Source organism: Gossypium hirsutum, chromosome D04 (genome assembly GCF_007990345.1).
Source record: "Gossypium hirsutum isolate 1008001.06 chromosome D04, Gossypium_hirsutum_v2.1, whole genome shotgun sequence".
Lineage (NCBI taxonomy): Eukaryota > Viridiplantae > Streptophyta > Magnoliopsida > Malvales > Malvaceae > Gossypium > Gossypium hirsutum.
The window spans coordinates 55,549,365-55,568,238 of NC_053440.1; the positions used below are offsets into that span (position 1 = coordinate 55,549,365).

The window sequence follows — 18,874 nt, forward strand, 5'->3', positions numbered from 1 at the left end:
TTGAGTTGGTGTCACAACTTAATCGAGTAGCAGTAGAGTCAGAAAATCTTTTTGGGTGGAATTAAATTGTATATTTTGACGATAGTAAAAATATAATTTCACCATTTTAATAGTTTATATCTTTATAATTTTTAAAGGATTAAATCAGATTTGTATCATTTTTTGGAAGGTTAAAGTGCAATATTACCATTACTAATTTAAAATTTTATAAATTATAAATGGCCTAAAAGAAATTTTTTTCATTTTAGCGGGGTCGGACCATTGCCAGCCACCTGGCTTCGCCGCCACTATAATCAAGTACTAATTTAGTTGAAATATATATATATTTTCTAATCAATAATTAATATTAGTATGATGGTACTTTTGTCATTTTATACTTTTATACAATCTTTAAATAAAACAATTAAAAATCATGTATTCTAACTTTAAACTTGTATTTAATAAGATTTATATACAAATTATTCACCAGTCCATCTATACGTGTCATTGAATAAATCTTAAAAAAATTTCTTCACATAAAGTGTCCTCTTTCATCTGCATTGTGGATGTGACATAATCTAGTTTATTTATTTAAGAGCTTAATTGAGTTAATATCACCTATCAATCTGGTCCTAACTCAATTGTAAAATTATTAAAAACCTATTATTTTTATAAAACAACAAATATTGTTAAAGATATTTGTGTATTTTTATATTTTTATATAAAATGTAAAAAAATACATAGGCGCGATTTGACTTAAACCCACAACATCATAGTTTTCACCATCTCAAATTTATTATTTCAACTAGACTTGTTCATAGGTCAGGTTATTCCTCTTGGTCCAAAAGTCCGCTCAAAATTTGGGGGGGGGGTTGGGTAAAAAAATTAAGCCCGTTTAAAATATAGGTTGGACTCGGGTTTGAACATTCAAAGCTCGAGCCCGACCCGACCCGACCCGACCCGTTTTAAGTTTATAATACTTTATATTATGTTATTTTTATATATGGTGTAATTTATAACACATAAATGTATACTAAATATAATACTACTCCAATGTAAACATTAAAATAATGTTAAGATAATTAAATAAAAAATTTCAATAAGTAAAAAACATATAAAAGTATTAAAAATTAAATTAAAATAATATAAATATTCTTAAAAAAATTAAAAAAAATATGGACGAGCCTAAAATGAGCTTGGGTGTGTCTTTTGCAAATATAGACGGGCTTTAATAAAATTTTAAGCCCACATTTCAAGTGGGACTAGTATTAACAAATAGAAAACAGAGAAAAACAATGTTAAAAGAAATAAAAAAAAAGAGAGGAAAAAGTAGAATAGAAAATAAAGACAAACAAAAAAAAGTAAAGTTAAAAGAATATAAAAGAAAAATAAATAAATTGTTCAGAACGAAAAAAGTATAGGGACCGATTGTAGCATTGAATCTAAAATTTTCGTTTGAAACGATGACTTAACGTGCCATGTCAGGTTACCGTTACACCATTAACGAAAATTAACGGCTCAGTGACTAAAATGTTACAACGTGATAACGTAAGTGACTAAAACGTAACCTGAAATAAACAGAAGTGATTATTTTAATAGTTTAACTTTTTTTTTTTTAACGAAGCTGTAAAAAGTCAAATAATAATCTAACTGAGCTCATAATTTTTTTTCTCAATCTTTAATTATATATTTTTTATATGTATATAACACTTAAGACTATACCTAACTCCCCAGCTGTGACATGACTCAGTCTAATTCATGGTATAAACAGTTGCTTTGACTTGGTTTAAATTTATAATGAAATAAATGTACTAGCTGTCAAGGATTTGTAATCATCTAAATAGATTTAATAAATAATGGTTAAATTTTTTTATATAAAATACTATAAAATTGATATGAAACATTATTTTAATCTTCAATAATTGTCCATTTTAAAATTTTATAATGAAAAAATATTTCAAAAATAATTTGACTCATGGCTGGCCATAATCAAATATATTATCTTTTTTATTTTTTTAAAAAATAAAATCTCCTAGATAATGGGATCTCAATTATCATGCTGTAACAAAGCTGGAACTTCCAGCATTTTCTTCTTCTTTTTTAATTATTAGGGAAAAGTTGAAAAGATCTGAAATAAGATATTAAATTGAAAAGAAAAAATTGGTAAAAGAAAATTTCGAATCAAACTTTGAATTGCACGATCAAAATATTTATAGAATAAAATATAAAGGTAATGAGTTATGAAATAAAATATTATCTAGAAATATATGTGCTGATATTACATTTTTACGATTCATGTTTAGGATTCGTGGTTGTCTTTTCTAACAATATTGTCTTTAAAGTTTTAACCTGCGTCTCTCCTTAAAAATATAGGTCGGGCTCAAGCTTGAACATTCAAGGCCCAAACTCAGCCCGGCCCGACATATTTTTAAGTTTATAATACTTTATAAGGTAAACTAAAAAAATAGTTACTTTTATTTTTCTCAGATTATATTTTAATCACTTATGTTTGAAATGTTACGTTTTAGTCACTTACATTATCATTTTGTTACGAAGTGGTCACTTTACCATTAAGCTTCATTATCTCCCTAACGGTATTCCTATGTAGCAGTTCAAATGGATTTTAAATGTCAACTTGGATGTCTTACGTGGTTGTAATATTAACAAATATATTAAGTTATATAAATTTGAAAATTCAATAAATGAAAATTATATAAAATTAAACACAACTATTAGGAAAAAATAATATAGGGAAGCTTAAGTTAAATATTTACACATATTATTGGATTTAAGTAAAACTTAAGATTCATATTTTAAGTCACGTCAAACTAAACTAAATTTGTATGATTTTAATGTCTATATAAATCTAATCCAAACTCAACTCAATCTAACTCATAAACACCTTTTACTGATATAGGATTTGGTGGAGATTACAAATGATTCACACTATAGTGGTATTGAGAACCACTAGTGAGATTTTTACGAGTTTGGAGAGCTCTATGAAAGATTGGGTAAAGTTTTAGTATATGTCTTGAAGTCCTTTAGTCCCATAATGGAGATAGAACTTAACATGGATCCCTTATAATGATGCTTATTGCATATGGTGATGATAGGTAAAATATAAAGGAAGTCCTTGTACTAGGAGTTAAATTATATTTTGCCCATTTATTTAAAAATGGACAAATTAGTCACTGTGAGTTAAATTAAAGATCAAATAGGTCTTTTTTTGTTAAAAATTTCATTTATTTGTACTATTAAAACTATCGTAATTGACGGAATAACTAAATAATGACGTCATATGTATCTTATGCTAATGTACAAGTACTAATTTCAAATAATAGAAATAGATGAAAATTTTAACAGAATGATCAATTTACTTTTTGATCTAACGTACGAGGATTAATTTGTCTATTTTCTAAGTAAAGGAGGCAAAATACAACCCGACTCCTATTAAAAGGACTTCAACCTTGGATAAATTAATATATATATAAATCCAATTCAACTTAATATTTAAATTTAATTAGAGAATATATATATTAATATAAAATTATTTTAAATGTTGTTTTTTAATCTAATTATGGATTTATAAAATACTATGACTAATACCAAGACTTATTGTTATTAAAACATAATAAAGATCATTTTACCAATAAAGGCCCATTTCCAACTTTATTTACGGAAATGGGCAAAATTTTTCATTATTTACAGGAAAGGGCCAAAAAATGCAAAACGCGTCCACGTAGGAGCGTTTTTTGGTGAAATTTCAGCAAAATGCGTCCCTAGGGGAGCGATTTTGCCATGTCAGCACAAAACGCGACCTCGTGGATGGTGTCGGCAAAATCGCTCCCCCAAAGACGCGATTTAGCCCGTGTTTTTTTCCCAACGGCTATTTTTTTACCATTAGGGGATCCAACGGTCAAAGAAAAAACTATAAAACCCCTCTTATTTTTTTCACACAATATTTCTTCAAAATTCTCCAAAAAACCTCTTAAATTTCTTCTTAAATTTCTCAAAGCTCTCTTTAGTTAATTATCTCCTTTAATTTTTTTTCTAAATTAGTATTTTTTTTTATAATTTCAAAAATATTTGATCGTGTTAGCAATGGCCAGGGAATTAATTCGTCTCAATCATAAACATATCTCCGTCGAAAAATGAAAATGGTAAGGGTGAATTTTAATTTTTGAATATTATTTAATATTTTTTTCATTTATGTAATTTTAACTAATTTTTATTTTATAATTTTTTATAACAGTCTGTAGATCGGGTGTTACAATGTTATATTCGTAATATGTCTGGTCCTCCATCACCGTTGATAGAAAATTATTTGAGGGAAGCGGGTTTTTGGCATGTGGCCACTATAGACCGACGATGCAAGTTTGACCCAAAATACATCAGCGCGTTAATAGAGAGGTGGAGACCCGAGACATATACATTTCATCTTCCATGCGGAGAGTGTATCATCGCTTTGGAGGACGTGCAGTTACAATTGAGATTGTCGGTGGATGGGTCCGCACTCACCGAGTCATTTAATCTGCTGATTGGGAAGTTGTATGCTATGATTTTTTGGGTGTGATTCTAGATAATATTTACGGAGGTCGGATCGAGATGGGCTGGTTACGAGACACATTCCCGAAGCCGAGAAATGATTCGACTGAAGTAGAAAGAATACGATATGCTCGCGCATACATCCTTGAGATGACTTGTCACAAAACCTCGTACATCTGAGGTGACTATTGAAACTGGTTGATTTTAGAGTAGCTGACGAATTTAGTTGGGGATCTGCCGTGTTGGCAACATTATACCGAGAGATGTGCAGGTGACGCCACCAAATAAAGCCAAAATCAGAAGTTGGCTATCACTACTACAGTCATGGGCTCGGTTTCACTTTTCATTTTTACGTCCTTGAGTGAACCATCCGTATACATTTCCACTCATAACGAGGTAAATTTTATATTAGATTTTATAATTATTACATAGATTTAAAATATAATTGTATGCTATTTTTTTAATTAGGTGGAACCATTCGGCGAGTTATGTTGAAATTCCTACCGTTCTTGAAGATATACGACTTCTATTAGACCAACAGTCAGAAACGCAAGTAAGTATTAAACAAAATATATATACATAAAATAGTCGTTTCATATTTAGTATTTAGTATTATGTATATAACTAATATTTTTATCACATTCATATAGTTTCAATGGACACCATATGAGGATCTGAAAATTCGGGCAGTATTTTGAATGAATTCTTTCAAAATCCGAATATTTAGCATGTTAAGGTCCTATTGGTCAACTATGCTATCATTGAGATGCACCAGACGTATAGAGTGTTACGACAATTAGGGTTCTGACAATTAATTTTCATGGCACTTGAGGTGCTCGATGATGAGCACAAAATTGACTTACGGTAATCGAATACTAATTAGTCGGTATTCTAGTTGGAATATATTAAAATTTGGGAAAATAGGTATGATCATATACCTACTCGCGAATAGATCATCGTTCCTGAGTTAGCACGCGTGCTGGATTACATTTCATGGTTTAGGATCCATGGTAAGCTATATTTGCTATCGGAAGAGCAGAGACGTCGGTAAATTCATGTCGAAAATGAACAACAGGGAACTTTAAATCTAAGAAGAAGGGATGACAGCACCGGCCCATCAACAGTGCCCACACAATCACCAGCCCCAACACCTTAATCGACGACACCCATACCACAGCCTCTTCAGATTATGCCAGGTGCGTATCCTAGCCCTTATATGTATTCTAACCCTTATATGTTTCCTTTTCTCAGCCCTATGCCAGGTTGGAATGCATGGCCCGGTGCATCTCCTTTCTCAATGACTCCGACTCAATCGATGCTATATAGGCCGCCGTTGCAGAAGGTATCGCACGAGGCATCGTTGGGGAGCTCATCTCATTACCAATCCCCATCGCCTTATGGGATTCAAACACTTTTGTCGAGGGTGATGCAAACACCTCCGTATCATTTATTTTATCAAGGTGGGTCATCCTTCTAACACCCACAACCACAACCCCTATCGGAGCAACCACAACCATCGCCGGAGCAACCAGAATCCCCACCGAAAACTGAATCAAGAAAGAATCTAGTGCGTAATCGTCGACAACCCCCATGTGGCACTGATTTCGACCAGCACATACATTAATTTTTTAATATATTTGTACAAACTATTTTTTATTGTTTCATTTAATAAAATAAAAATTGTTTTTAATATTTTAATAGTAAATTATTTTTATATTTTTAATAAAATAGAAGTTCTTTTGAATAAGGCAATAGAAATAATGCAACATAGTTTCATTACAGCAGTTATCAATTGTTTCGATTTGGACATGATCGAATTGTATGACTTGGGTTTCTACACCATCCACACAACTTCTGTTGGTTCGTTCTTTCCCGAATATCTATATTATTACATATTCTACTCGAGCAAGGTCGACCTTTTGGTTTGCGACGTAATTCTCTATCCGGTAATAACTTAAATGGAGCAGGCGATACAGACGGCCACTTACGTTTATCTGGGACCGATGGGAATACGTGTCTACATACATTGTACATGTATTCTATTTTGTACATTTTGTCGACATATCTCATAGATCAAAATAGATATTCTGACAAGCTGCAATTGCATGAGTGCATGGATAATGAAGTGCGTCAAACGTCTCACAGTCGCAAGTTCTATTTCTCAGGTGTACGCGATATTGCCCACCGGTAATACCTTGGTTCGGTCTGTCAAACTCAGTCACATAAAACCATAAGTTGTCGCGATCGTGACACATTGTGTGCATGGTGTTGGCCCGCACCTTCGCCTTGTTAATTTCTTTCAATACATTCCGACACCATACATGGCATCCTCCTTGCATTTGGCCTTTATAACTTGCTGCTCGCTTTGGAAATAGTGTCACTAAATGAAAATATGTCTCTCACACAACCAAGGTTATCGGCAAATTACGCGTTCCTTTTAAAACAAAATTTATGCATTCAGCCAAGTTGAAGGTCATGTGACCATATCGTAGGCCGCTGTCATATACTTGTGACCGCTATTGAAAGGTATGTTATAGAGGTAGTCTGCGCCTTATTCGTTAACTGAATACAAAATCGCCAACATCTCATGAAAATGGTCCTTATTGATCTCGTACCCTGCCAATATAAGTTGATAACGAAAATTACATACCATTTTTCCATTCAGAATAAATTGAATATTACAAACGAAATTATATTAATAGAGATTAAATACTCATGTTGGTCACTTGCCCGTCGTTCAGTGGTAGATTGATATTACCTGTAGGAGCTGGACGCAACGTGTATTAGACAATACCGATAGTGTGTGCGATCCCATTGTATTCTAGTACCTCGATTCGATATAACGCAGATATCAAGTTTGAGGCAGACATGCCTTCTTAACCTAGAAAGAAAGAAATCTCAGTCATCACCTGACTATCCCGGTGTTATTGCAAATGCAATTGAAAGGATTCTCTCACCTCCATCCTATGCCACAGTTAGCAATAGCCGATGGGTATATCTACCATACATAAATGTACCGTCAATTTGTACTAATGGCTTGTAGTACACAAATGAGTCCCGACATTGCTTAAAGCTCTAGAACAGATGCTTGAACACTTGGCATCCACAGAGCAATCAGTCGTTGTAGTACGCAGGTGCCGTTTCAAGATCTGTTATGCACCCTGGGACGTACCTCTCTAGCACCTGACACCACTGTCACACCTCATTATATGAAGCGTTCCACCAACTATGCATATTTTCCAACGCCTTCTACTTAGTTATCCAAGCCTTACGATAAGAGGGCGTTTACCTCAATTAGCTACAAATATTGGCAATTAAGATCGACACAGAAGTCTTGGAATCCGCCTTCACCGTTAGTAGTATTAAGCTAGCTATCATATCTGAATCTATCTTGGGATGATATTGTGAAACACCTGTCAAATAAGTACGTTAAATAATACAACATTAAGTAATAACAATATTATTCAAAAACCCTAAACATCTAATGATACTGTATCGGTAACACATGTATGTTGACTCTTGTACTTTTTTATCTCCCAGAAGCCTGTCTTTTTCCTAACCTCCACATCGGACTCATCATCCAACCCCCCATCATCTGCAACGTATGATGTCCCTTCATAACATCCTCAATCAGATATGGATTGCCAACTACTAGAAGATGTCATTCCCCAACATGTATTTCCAGCACCGAACATCGACCAACCAATGTGCATGTCCCATCTACTAACCGAGTGTCGTGCAGAAGTTGTGTATTCCATACTTCCACCAAACACGGACGCTTCTGTGTTCTGCCTCCCACTAACGGAGTGTCAAGTAGGGGTCATGTATTCCTCTCGAGTAGCAGTAGATGTTGAAGTCGCAAATGCTTCATTTGGCGATGAAAATTATACATATAACTCAAGATAGGGTGATCCACTAGCGGATGAGTCTGCACCATCGCCTCCAAGCTACGACCAGCTTTGATATCAAATGAGTCATATGTCACGGGATCAACCGAAGCACAAAATTGATACTTGATAGACGAAACACTTATTGGCGTCGTTCCAAAGATTTTACTCCTAATTCTTTTGCGAAGTTCTGTCAAATCTATGTTCTATTCTGGTTAAAAACCAGTCGCGCTGTATTCTCCGATAAAAAAACAATGTCGCTTTCGGTGTCATAGACCTCACCATCATAATAAATAACAACACTAATACGTTCACTCATCTTCAATTTCTATTCTGCTTAGCCTCTTTAATTTTTCTTATTGTAACTTATGCAACCTGAGAATGAAATTTGGCTCATTTATAGCCTAAGGCCAAACAGGAACTACTGTAGAAAAAGAGCGTCTACGTGGGAGCTTTTTTCATCAATTTTACTGACAGTGCATCCTGCTTAAAGCATTTTTGACACCATTTGTTCAGAACCGTCTTCTCAAAATTATTTTTTTAGGAACTACTATAGAAAAAGAGTGTCCACGTAGGAGCTTTTTTCAGTATTTTTGCTGATAGTGCATCCTGCTTGAAGAGTTTTTGACACCATTTGCTCAGAACTGTCTTTTCAGAATTATTTTTTCAGGAACTACTGTAGAAAAAGAGCATCCACGTGGTAGCTTTTTTTAATAATTTTGCTGACAGTGCATCCTGTTTGAAGTGTTTTTGGCATTATCTTTTCAGAATCATCTTCTTAAAATTATTTTTTCAAGAACTACTGTAGAAAAAAAAATCCTTATTATCAATATAATTTTCCCTAAACCCTAAACCTAAACACAAAATTATTTAAGAAAAAACTAAACCATAATTTAATTAATTTTCTTAAAAACCCTAAACCTTAATTTAATTAATTTAAACCCAAAACCCAAAAACCTAATTTAATTAATTTTTTAAAAAACCTTAAACCTTAATTTATTCCTTAAATCCTAAACCATAAATTATTTTAACAAAACCTTAACCCTAAACCCTAAAAACCCTAAACCAAAAAACCTTAGGGACTAAACATGCAAAAAGCTCTAACCTTAGAAAAACACGGGCTAAATTGCGTCCTGGGGGGAGCGATTTTGCCACATTAGCAAATCACATCCACGAGGACATGTTTTGTGCTGATATGACAAAATTGCTCCCCAAAAACGCATTTTGTTGAAATTTCACCCAGAAATGCTCTTACGTGGACACGTTTTACATTTTTCGGCCCTTTCCCGTAAATAATGAAAAAATTGACTCATTTCCGTAAATAAAGTTGGAAATTGGCCTTTATTGGTAAAATGGTCCATAATAAAGTTTTTATTTATTTATTTTATTCTTCCTAATTTGCTGATAATTAAGCTTGATATAGATAAAAGACATTGACTAATTTTGTCCATGCATGCATGCATTTCGTCCTTCAAACAAGGGCCTTAGCTCTTTCCCTCAGAACAGCCTTCTTCAGCTTCCCCGTCGAAGTGAATGGCAGGTCATCAAACACCACAGTTTCCGGCACCATATATCCGGCAGCTTTTCACGGCAATACTCGATAATGTCATCGGAGCGGGTGTCATCGCACCCGTCCTTAAGCCACACAAAAGCACAAACCGTCTCTCCCACCACCTTATCCGGCTTCCCCACAACTCTGGCCTCGAAAACTGCCGGATGGCTAAACAGCACCGCCTCGACATCCACCGTACTTATCTTCTTCCCCCCAGAAACAATCAAATCAAGTTTCCGATCCTTAACTTCAATGCTCCCATCGGGATGTCTCACAGCAATATCGCCGGTATGAAACCAACCACCCATGAACGCCACTTCGGTCTTCTCTGGTTCCTTATAATACCCTTTCGTCACGGTGTTGCCTCTAAACATCCCTTCACCTAAAGTGAACCCATCAAAGGGAACACTTTCCATTGTCACCGGATCTTTAACATCAACAGCTGCCATTAACATATGGTTCAAACCATGAAGAGCTTTGGTTTTGGCTTGTTGTTGAAGGGAAAAAGAGCCGTATTCAGGCCACCATGGATACACAGTCCCAGGTCCTAACATTTCCGACATCCCATACGAGTGAAGTGAGTAAGAATAACCCAAGCTCTTCGATCTTTAAAACCACCTGTGGCGGCGGTGGAGCACCGCCGGTCATTATATTAACTTTGAACGGAAGTGGGTTCTGGTTCGCATTAGCGATTAAGCTAAGAACGGGTGTTGCACCACCTAGGTTGGTGACGTTGTATTCAACAATGGCGTCGAATATGAACTTGGAGTCGTATGTTCTAAGGCAAATGTTAGTGCCACCGAGTGCGGCGGTTGACCAAGTGAAACACCACCCATTACAGTGGTACATCGGGACTGTTCATAAATAAATCGGCATGGCTTTCATTTCATTAATAATGATTTCAGCTAGGGTTGTTAAGTAAGCTCCTCTATGACTATGAACCACCCCTTTTGGTTCCCCCGTCGTGCCTGAAGTAAACACAATGGAAATCGGATCAAATTCACCCTTTGGCCTTAAAATCTCAAACCCAGAATTGTTTTCCACGTTGAGAAGCGAATCATAAGTTTTGTAACCCAAAAACTGATGATCGTCGGCGGCTGTTTTCGCATCGGGATCGGTCTCTAACATTAAAACGACGAGAGGAAACTCGAAATCGGTGCATGTTTTGACAAGGATCTCGAAGGCTTCAATGACGAGATTGAGGAACTGATAATCGATGAATATGACTTTAGCTTCAAGTAGTTTGAATTGTGCAGCTAATGCAGTTGAATCCTGGTGTATGTTCAATGGCGAAAAGACAGCGCCCGCCATTGGAACAGCAAAGTGAAGCTCGTATATCTCTGGGATGTTCGGACCCAATGCTGCAACCTGTTTAAAAAAAGTAAAATTTTGTGATAGATCCTTGTACTATGTATTTTTTTGGATTTAGTCCCTCATGAAAAGACTAATACAAGAATTTTCTATATAAATTGACAAAAAAATGTTGGAAAAAGTAAAAGAAAAACTTGAAACTAGAGCTTACAATTTCGCCATTGGAGACATTCATTTGATTAAGGGTAGAGGCAAGTTTGTAGCATCTTTGAACCATAAATGATGGAGACTCTTATCACCATACACCATGGAAGCTCTTTCCAAAAAGCTTATGGGAGTGAGCGGTGTATGGTTGGCTGAGCATTGAACCAAGCGTTCCATATTTCCCAATCTCTCTTCTTAATCTATAACTAATACACTTATCGATGTTAATGAATAATTTGTTGGATAAATATATAGAGATATATATATACATGTGTGTGTGTTTTGGGGGATGGATTTCATAGTATTAATTATGGTTGATATCAACTTAGAAAGGTGTGGATTTTATATTCCTAAAATAAACATTTTTGTGTGAGATTTTATGCTTTTTCATTGATTGTTTCTGATGTTAAGTTACCAAATATGGATTCTAATCGGAGGAACATTGTACTTGTTTTTTTATTCCTTAAATGACAAATGAATCTTAATGGAGTTATTATGTATTAAATTTTGGAATTTTTTTATAGAGTTTTGGCTCGATTGATATTAATATTGTTGTCAATGTAGAAGTACATGAGTTTAAGTGCACTAAAAAGTATTATTCTTCTATTTAAGAGGTGAAGAGGGGTTATTGATCAAGAATGGGAGCCAAGGGGGCTGGCAGGGCCCCGGTCCCCCTAAGATGAAAATTTTCACTTTTAGTCATTTTATAATTTTAAAAAATTTAAATTAGTATATAGTAAAATTACACTGTCTCCCAAGAATGAGAAAAAATTGATTGATTTATTTAAAAATTATAAAAATACATATTATTAAAATGGTGAAATTTCGCTTTTGCTATCATAAAAATATACAACTTTATTCTAGCTCCCTAAAAAAATTTTCTAGCTCTACCCCTGTTATGAATAGTTCTAAGCATTGTATAAAAAAACAGATAATTAGATTAATGTTCAAAATTTTTTATTATAGAAAATTGTTGTATAGAAATTAATATTTTAGCAACTTAAATTTTTATACACCTCTGATAACACACAATAAAAATGATTAGAAATAAATATTTTTCTACAAAAAAAATATAGAAAATGATAAATAGATAGGAATCTACTTATCAGTTAAGAGAGAATAAATTTAATTATTTTTATTTTATTCTATGTCATTTAGTATTATATTATATTTTATCAAATAATCTAATTGTATTTCATATTTAATTTTAAATAATTTGCCAAATAAATTTTATAGCTTAAATTCAATAGTTAATTTTTTTGTACTTATTTTTTCAACATTTAATTTTTTAGTTTCTCAAACATAATTTTACTATGATTTTTTAGTTTTAATATTTAAAAATAAATTTATTACCATCGGTTTTAATTTTTAAGTGCAAATTTTGCGCTATCTTGAAAATCTTGCAGAATTTAATGCAGGTTATTAGGGGTGTGCAAAATTCGGGTAAAACCGAAAAAGTTCGGTTAACCGATCGAATTCGGTTAATCGGTCGATTAACCGAATTTTTTCGGTCGGGGGTCGGTTAATTATTTTTTAATTTTTCGATTAACGGTTAATTCGGTTCGAAACCGGTCGGTTAACCGAATTTTTTTGGTTTAACCAAAAAAATTAATAAATAAAATTATAATATATAAATAGGCCCACTATTCACCTAAATCCAATCCAAACCCAAGTATTCAACCCAACCCAATCATAAAAATTACAAATAATTTAATAAATAAAAATAAAATTCTAAAAATAAAACTAAAACTAAAGTCTTAAAGTCTAAAAATAATTTAATTATGTAGTGATTCAATTCGGTTAATTCGGTTAATTCGGGTAATTCGGTTAATTCGGGTAATCCGGTAATTCGGTTAATTTTTAACCAAAAATAAAAAATATATAATTTTCGGTTAATTCGGTTAACCGACCGAATTAACCGAAAAAATTTCGGTTCGGTTAATTTTTTTGAAAATATTTCGGTTCGGTTAACGGTTAAAAATTTTAAAAGGTCGGTTAATTCGGTTAATGTTATTTCGGGTCGGTTAACCGAATGAACACCCCTACAGGTTATTACCTTATTTATCTATTTATTTTTTTAACAATTTTATTATATGCTCTGATCATATTTGCTCTTTTTAATATAAAGTCTAGAACTACTTATAGCCCTTCTCCAACCCATAAATAACAAGATAATGCATTTTATCACACTCGAATTTACATCCTTTTGTATTGAAAATAATGTCTATACAAGTCGAGATAAGACTCAATCAAACATTTATCTGTTTATTTTTAAATTAATGCATATTAAGTTTAAAACTACTTGTGGGTAAAACTTTTATGTATGTAGTTTTTTAAATAATATAAATTTTTTAAAAATTTTTGTTTGTTTAATTAGCTATTGAAAGATTCAATTAACCAATAAAATGGTGCTGAAAATAATAAGTAGAACGTTTGGTATGATGGAAAGTAGAACGTTTGGTTTGTCGAATTTTATTTACTTTTCTTGGAACCTAACTTTTCCTTAAGAGTTATTTTTCCGTAAATATGACAATGTGATTCTCATGATAAAAGGTGGAAAAATTACTTTTCCATGTAGACTAGAAAGTTAAAAAAAAATATTAAGATAAAATTAATCGTATTCTATATTGGGCTCTTCCAAGCTACAAATTTATATGAAATAGCACCTTAGTTAATAAATTATTGATAACATCAATTACAATAATTATCTATAACTAATAATGCATTTATTAAAATATCATATATTTTCCATTAAAATACATGCACTGACACTAATAGCAAGTGGTTGAAAGAAGCGGTAGTAGATTTCTTTGCCGGACATTTAGAATGAATTCAAATCTTGAAGTATTCATTGTTAGAAGGGTTTTACTTAAATATCACTCGGCTCAAACAATGATTTTGAACAAAAAGTTATTATTCTTGGAAGATTTTTACCTAAATGCCACTTAGACATGACTGATGACACATTTAGTTATTTAAGAAAAATATTGATATTTTACTAAGCTTCTTAAAAATTGAACATGAATGATACCAAATTAGAAGTGTTATAAGTTGAGTTGGATCAAACTGAAGTTCAGTTCAAAATAAAATTGCCTCCCTCGAGCTCGAGTTAAACCCGCCCAAACTTGTTTTATCATTCAAAAACAATAAAATATTTTTTATTTAAATTTAATTATAAAAGTTAGATTATGGCATAATCATGATGTAGGTAAAAGCGTTTATGTAATAAATTTATTAAAAATTGGCATAAAAATTAAATGTAGCTTTGGTTAAAATAGTAAAGTTGAGAGAGCGAACATTAAGTTGACTTGGGTTCAAATCTTACCATAACTATACTATTTATCAAGTGTTTTATTGAGTTGGTGTCACCCACAATCGGATCATCAACTCAGTTAGGAAAATTACGAAAATGTCATTCCGTAATTAAAATGAGTTATATTATTTGAAGGTAATTTAGTCTTTTAACAAAAACTAATCAATAAATGCATATGGTGGGATTTGAACCCAAATGAATTGGATTAGTAAAATTTTTAATCTACCACTTAATTAAAGCTTTATTTTAATTTTTTTATACATTTCAGTTTTTATATGCACACTGTATTACCTCCATCAATTATATATATTAATATATTTGATTGAGTCGGTGTCACAAGTTAGCTCGACACTGACTCAAGATTGATGACAACACTATAATAAACAATTTTAATCTAGTTTTTCTTTCATTTTAGCATCACACATATTTCGTATATTATTATTAATCAGTTCCAAGCCATACGTTTCATTATTTATTATATGATATTTTTAAACATACATTTGTGTTTCAAATTTATGGTCTCCATACGCATGCACATGTGATAGGATTTCTAGTGTTTTTAATTTTCTAAATTTACCAAAACATAAGCATGTTTAAAATAATATTTATTATTTTGTAAAATAAATAGACTTTTGATAAATTCACAACTAAATTGATACCTCAATTAATAAGTGATATTAGCTCAATTGAAAACGTTATGTATCGTATAAATATATAAATATTAATATAAAATTATTTTTACATATTCTTATTAATTCTAAATAGTTAAATAAATTGAATTAAACTATGACGAGCTATCTCTCAACCTGTAAATCTTACCCTAAATCTTAAACCCTAAATATTAAAGTAGTGGTAATATATCATTTCCCTATCAATAACGCAGTAATTTCACGACAATTAATCTCTCTTCCTTAATCTAAAAAGAAAGTCAATCTCCAATGTAATGAAAGATTGATATGTAAATGCAGGCCACGGGGCCCAAGTAGAGGTGCTCATGGGCCCGAGTCCTAGGCCCGGGTCCGGCCAGAAATATGGGCTTAGAATTTTGCCCAGGCCCGGCCCGACCCGTTTTTTAAATAAATACCAAAAAATTATTTTAAAAATTAAAAAAATTTATTTTAAAATATTTTAAAATTAAAAAAATTAAAAAGTATTTTAAAAATATTTTAAAATTAAAAAAAATTTAAAAAGTATTTTAAAATTTTAAAAAATAAAAAAATAAAATAATTTATTATATTCGGGCCGGGCCGGGTCTGGCCCGGGCCAAAAAAGTGGTGCCCGAGGCCCGACCTATTTTTTAATCGGGCCTCGTTTTTTTCCCAAGCCCATATTTCGGGCCTATATTTTTACCCAAACCCTCCCATATTTCGGGCCGGGCTATGAGCACCTTTAGGCCCAAGACAATATTTTATTCCCACCGATCATGGAACTCTTAATGGGTCGGATTATCGTCTAAATGTAAAGGTTGATTCAAATTTTGAGAGGTTTTGAGAATAAATATTAGATTCAAAAAATAGATTTGAATAAAATATTAGGTTTATTTAAAATACGGGCTAGACTCGAGTTTATAAACTCAAGGCTCTAGCTTGGCTCGGCCCGTTTTCTTTTCTTTTTTTTATTTATTGAAAGGTAATTTTTTTAATATATTATATGATGTTATTTTTATATATTATGTAATTTATAAGAAAAAAAACTAAATCTATAGTAATATATAATATTATAAACATTACAAAATGTTTAAAATGTTTATATAAAAAATTTTAATAAATGAAAAATGTATGTAAATATTGAATTAAAAATAATATAAATATTTTTAAAAAATTTTAAATGTGCGGGCTTAATATGGACTCGGGTTAGCCATTTATAAATATGCGCTGGTTTGGATAAAATTTTAAACACATATTTCAGGCCTAACTGGGTTAAGATAAGCTTAAAATATATTAAGATCATGCTTAAACTCAATCCGGCTCACAAACACCTCTACTGTCCTAAACTCTCTGAACTTTTGATGTTGAGACAAAATAGAATGGATTCTAAGAGCTTCAACTCTCAAGTCTCAATGCTATGTCTCTGCAATTTGATTCCAATTTGTTTTCCGACTGCATCGAGTATGGTTTTGCAGGATTTGCAAGGGATCACCATGGCTGAAAACCAAGATCGAACAGGAGCGAAGCCAGAAATTTTTTTTAGAGTGAACGATATTAAATTATATATTTTTATGAGAGTTAAAACGTAATTTTACCATTACATTGGCTTATATCTTTACGATTTTAAAAAAGAACTAAATCAAATTTCTAGCACTTTTATAAGAGGTAAACTAAAATTTTACCATATATTAACTTATAATTTTATGGATTCTGAGAGATCCAAAACAAAAAATTTTCATTTTAGGAGGGTCAGGGTCACTATCCGCTCCTCTCCCTTCACTCCTAATTTGCTTCGAGAAAGAAACGATATTAACCTCATATTAGACTCGACATCGACATAATATCTATGATTATGTGAATATTGTTTACCTTTTTTATTTACCCTACACAAAAACTCATATGTGACAATTCCATCCTAGTTTGAGTAACATATCATTAGAATAACACTTTCACGACCTTGTGGCCTTTTGAATGGATCTTTTTTTCATACGTTGCCTACATTTCTTGATTCCGTCTATAAATTTGCTTCCTTTTTGGACCCTTTCCACTTGCAACTGTAGGCATCCTATTCCTCTCCTTTTGCACTTTGCCTTTGATGGTAGATCCAATTATTTTGTAATATTTGGATAGGTACCTATTTATTACTATATCGAGTCGAGTGGTAATAAATTTGATGTCTTTTGAGTAAAATTTTGAGCTCAAGTATTACAGACGAAAAAACAATATTAAAAAAGTTTTGTCTTTCGTTTAGATGTTTAATCCAACTTGATTAAATTAAATTTAGTGAATTTTATGTTTGTCCAGATCTGGTTTACACTCATTTATATTATTTTTTAAAATATATATAATTTTTAATTTAATATTTTTAATTGATTTTTTAAAATTTTAAATTTAGTCAACTTAATATATTCTTCAATGTTTACGTGGTATTGTATTACTATATATTTAATTTAGTTTGATATAAATTACATAATATATAAAAAATAAAATAAAAATATATTACAAGAGTATAAAACGAGCTAGGTCTAATTTGGGCCAGGTCAGGCTCAAGTTTAAATATTGAAGTCTAAGCCTAATTCATATTTTAAACGGGTCTTATTTTTTGCACAAACTCATTTTTCAAGCATCGTACTTTTGTCCAAATTATCTCATATTTTGGGCAGGCCTTCAGGTAGATAATCATATGATAAATAGGTCTAGCAAGTTCTTGTTAATGATGTGCGTGGTAGTGATTTGCTCTTGCTAGTGATGATGTGTAATGATTTTTAAACCAAATCGATGGTCGAACCAGTTTGGTCATCGACTTGTCGATCTGATCGGTTCAATTAAAAATCATTAAAAATCTCAATAAAAGAAAATAAAATAACCCAATTTAACCCCTAATTCAATCGATTTGTACCGATTCTTAATCTAACTGATTCAAAATCATTCTCTAAACCAATATCCAATTAATCTAATCCGGTTAAAATATTATGAATTATAAAAAACACACACATTTCATAAAAAAATAAATGATAGGTGATCAAATCAGTAGTATACTTCATTGGGAAAAAGAACAATTGCACATTATATGCACAATGTATGTCTAGGCAGTGGCGTAGTTAGTAGCTGGCACGGGCCGCGCCTAAAATAAATTTTTTTTAATTTAGTATCTTTAAAATTTTAAATTAGTAAAGATAAAATTACATTTTATCTTTTTAAAATGATAAAAATTTGATATATTTATTTAAAAATTACAAAAATATATGCTATTTAAATAATAAAATTATATTTTTATTATCGTAAAAATTATAATTTAAATTAATTAAAAAAATTGTAGAATATAAAGGCAACGATAAACCCTTATATTTTCGTGTTCTTAGCATAAAAGAAAAACAAATTAAGCGCCGACATTTTTTGTAGTAGATTTTGTTAGTACGAAGCAGTCCACTAAATT

General features: G+C 31.8%; 1 pseudogene; it reads right to left on the reverse strand.

Annotated features, from left to right (window-relative positions):
- Positions 1–9,882: 9,882 nt before the first annotated feature.
- Positions 9,883–11,509, reverse strand: LOC107898004 (probable acyl-activating enzyme 1, peroxisomal; annotated as a pseudogene).
- Positions 11,510–18,874: the final 7,365 nt, after the last annotated feature.